Here is a 4,558-nt window from a genome sequence, read left to right on the forward strand (position 1 = left end):
ATACCGAACTTTCCCCTTTGTCCCACCTACAAACCAAACCCTCTTGCCATCAAGTGATTGCAACACATGTCGGCCCCATGTGTTGCAGAGGAGAACTGCTCCAACGGGTTTTCTTGTAATCTTTATCGAAGCAATTACCAGATCTTTCTTTCACAGTGCTGCTGGGTGAGTTCAGACCTTTTGATTAGTGTTGTTGTTAAAGTGGTGTCGAGCCAGGTCCGACTCACAACGACCTTATATAGGGTTTCCAAGGAGGGACTTGCACGTTTGAACCACTGACACTGCAATTCAAACCAACGTTGGGGTCGAGAATTTATCCTATGGCGCCATACCGGGTGGTGTGCGGTAGCCTCTGTTCCAACTCATTGCGGGCCTGTATAAGGTTTCCGAGGAAGTGGTTACGAATCGGGTTGCGAACCTTAACCTTTAGGTCAGCAGTTTGAAACTACCAGGTGTTCCACGGGAGAAGGATGAGGCTTTCTGCTCCCGTGAAGATTGACAGCCTCGGAAACCCTGTACAGGGTCACTATGGGTCGGAATCGACTCAACAGCAATTAACAACAATAACAAATACCTTTACAGAAGCAGAAAGCCTCATCTTTCTCTCGCGGAACCGCTGGTAGTTTCAAACTAGCTGACCTTTTATGGTTAGCAACCTGACTAGTAACCACTGCGCTACCAGAGCTCCTTGCCACACCGGATAGTCAAGCATAAATCTTTTGGGCAACCCAGGGACCATTTGTGTCTGATAGGATTCTTGTTACATGATACCATAATTCTTCATGTGGTACAATTTGGTATAGAAATTACTTCATGTCTACTATTTTTCAACCAAAGTTTTGTTTCATGTTGCTATGTAGTTTTTCCAAAAATTTCATTTTAATGACTTCATAATGTTCCACACAGGAGTCTTGGTGTGGTGCTGTAGGATAAGCACTGAATCACAAGGTCGATTTGAATTGCAAGGTCAGCAGTTCAAACCCACCAGCTGCTCAGAAACCTTATACAGGATCGCTATGAATTGGGACCAACTCAACAGTGCTTGACAACAACAACAACAATGGTCCACTGAGGCATTTAACCTGGCTGGCTGTGCTTTGATCATAAGCCTGCTTTCTGACCCCTAAGGAGGGAACATTGGCCTGTCTACAGCTTTGATAGTAGAGGAGGGATCTGGCTTAATTTGTGTTGTTCACAATAGCCCAGAACTGGGGACAGTCAGAATATCCCTCAACAGACCAACCATTAAATTTACTGTAAACATTCAGTACAGGGAAACCTACTACTGATAGCTGGAACAACTTGGCTGAACCTCAAAGGCAGTCTGCACCAAATGGCGATCTTGACACAGGTGTCATTTCCTGCACGCCTTTAAAACTTTCAGAACACATGCCAGCAACTTGGATGGAAACCTCAGAGACTAATGTGAAGAACTTGTTTTAAGAAATGTTGCAACACCATGACTCTTGTTGGCACAGGAAGTGATGCTGTGTAGAAAACACAGCTACAACCCCAAGTTGGAAAATTATTCAAAAGAACTGAATAATGTACAGAAATTTGGAGAATATCTAAATCAATTTATTTTGCTTGTATTTTCTTTCTTATGAATGCACAAGCATGATCTAGGATAAAATTTATGTCTAATAAATCTATAGAAGAAAAAGTTTAAGTGACATTCTAAGGGTATATATAATAATGCATGTTGCACAGTCAACAGTGTCTCAGAGTAAATGAAATTCAGAAGAGGGATAAGCTTCATCTTTATCTTAGAAGCATTCTAAGAGGTAGCCCATGCTATACAGGTATGTCTAAGAGTTGTTGCCTTATTTATCTAGTGCTGCTGTGACGGAAATACAAGTGAGCGATGTTAAAATATAGGATTTTCCTCTTTCACAGTTCAGGAGGCTAGAAGTTCAAATTCAGAGCACTGGTTCTGGGAGAGGGCTCTTTCTCTTTCTCTCTGTCAGCTGTGGGGAAGATTCTGATCTCTTTCAGCTTCTGGAGCTCCAGCATTCCTCCAATCTTTGGTCATACACACGTGGTATCTATCATCCCTCATTTGTGTCAGCTTGTCTCTGTGTCTAATCTGCTCGTTTTATAACTCAGAAGCGATTAGGACACACCCTGCACTGCTCTGACCTCATGAACATTAAGAATGTGGATTTACAAACACAATTATATTCATAGGTGTAAGGGCTAGGATTACAGCACTGTATACTGGGGAAACACAATTCACTCCAAAACTAATGAGGATTCAGAAATACCAATGACATGGCTCCTCTGCCTTTACCTGCCAAAGACACTGGCCAGACAGAGACCAGGAAGTGACTGTGGAAAGTCAGGTGCAGGCCAAGGGAAAACAAGCAATGCTATGGCTTGAGGCAGCGTTAGCAGAAGCTGGGGCAGGATGCTTGGTGTAAGGTCCCACACCATGAATCAGGAAAGATGTTTCCTGAGGTACAAGGCTGGAGAGAATGAAAGCCCTCTGCCTGTGTGTGCCTTTGATCAACCTCAAGGATGCTCAAGGGGCCTGTGTGGTCCCAGCCAAGCAAGGGAAGAGAATTATACACAGGAGCAAGATGAGGCTTTCTGCTCTTACGAAGACTGAAAACCTCAGAAACCCTATTCAGGGTCACTATGAGTCAGATGGACTTGACATTTAACAGGAACAATGAAATTGTATAAAAAGACCCAGACTATGAGTACAGGAAGAGCTGCCTGGGAGGAATAGGTACAGATAAAATCAAAGCCTTACTGAATTTGTTGCTTGCAGGAGGAATTAATACTGTGTTTGGATTTAAAATCAGAACAGATGTTTTGGGTAGAAAATTTTAGTCACCAGAACCGTTTATATCAACTCCCAAACTTTGTACTTTAAATCAGTTGTTGAATCAACTGCATCTCTTTTGACATCATGTGTGTCCAAGTAGAACTCCGCTCCATACGGTTTCCAATGCCTGATTGTTCAAGAAGTATATCACCAGGACTTTCTTCCAGGGTGCCTCTTGGTGGAGTCAAACCTCAGTCAGTCTCTCAGATAGCAGCTGAGTGTGGTGTTAACTGTTTGCACCACCCAGGGACTTCCCTTGTACTTTAAGATCTGTTCAAATACCGGCTGCACCCCAATTCTCAAACCAGGATCTACAGTCTGTCAAAGTGTTTCCAACTTTTGGGGACAAAGGAGTAAAATTTAGTTTGGAAACTAAGTATATGGTGGACACAGGCACCAGGCATATGTTCTCAGGCACTGCTGAGGAAATGCCAACCCTCTTTCTAGTAACATATGAATTACATTAAATGCAGTTTATGGGTGGCTCGTTCCAGGAAAGTCCCACTTGCCCCATGCCTGGCTAACACCTACTTGTCCTTCAAAGTTCATCACTCTGTTAGGACAGCTTTTGCTGAACCCCAGTCTGCTGTCACCCCCTGCCTCTGGGTCACCATGGCAACCTGAGTACGCTGCCACAAAAGCCCACATCCCACAGCAGCAGGTCCATTCCTAACTGCTTCTGACCCCACACAACCATTGACTTTATTCTTCAACTTCTGACCTTAAAGAGTATACTCAGAAGTCTCAGTAAAATGCTTATTGAATAAGTGCTTCTTCAGAAGTCTTTTCTCATGTACAAGCTAAGCAGCCTGTAGAAGCTAGTTTGGAGAATCAGTTCATATGAATTCTTTTCTAAAGAGTTTGTTCACAAATTAACAGAGCATCTTCAACAATTAGAAGCAGACCAGCAGAGGGAACCTACAGTCACCAAAACAAAGGAAATAATAAACATAAGAGCAGAAATAAACGAGATGGAAAACCAAAAAACTATACAAAGAATCAACAGGACAAGAAGCTCGTTCTTTGAAAGGATTAATAAAATTGACAAACCACTGACAAAACTAACAAAAGAAAAGAGGGCGAGGACACAAATAAATGGCATTAGAAGCCACATGGGTGAAGTCACAACAGAACCAAACGAAATCAAAAGAATAATAACAGAATACTATGAAGAGCTGTATTCCAACAAATTCAAAAACTTACATAAGATGGATATAGTTCTAGAAAAACACCACCTACCTTAACTTACTCAGAATGAAGTAGACAACTTGAATAAACCCATAACAAAAGAAAAAATTAATCAGGTCATGCAAAAACTCCAAACCAACAAAAGCCCAGGCCCAGATGGCTTCACAGGTGAGTTCTACCAAACATTCAGAGAAGAACTGTCACCAATTCTACTCAAATTATTCTAGAACATAGAAGATGGAAAACTCCCTAATACATTTTATGAAGCAAGCATAACTCTCATACCAAAACCAGGGAAGGACCATCTCTAAAAAATAAAATTATAGACCAATATCCCTCATGAACATAGACGCAAAAATTCTCAACAAAATCCTAGCCAACAGAATCCAACACCACATCAAAAAATAATACATCATGACCAAGTGGGTTTCATAAAAGGGATGCAAGGATGGTTCAACATTAGACAAAACAATCAACGTTATCCACCATGTAAATCAGAAAAAAGAAAAGAACCACATGATCATATCGATTGATGCAGAA

This window comes from Chrysochloris asiatica, unplaced genomic scaffold, assembly GCF_000296735.1.
Source record: "Chrysochloris asiatica unplaced genomic scaffold, ChrAsi1.0 scaffold00028, whole genome shotgun sequence".
Taxonomy (NCBI): domain Eukaryota; kingdom Metazoa; phylum Chordata; class Mammalia; order Afrosoricida; family Chrysochloridae; genus Chrysochloris; species Chrysochloris asiatica.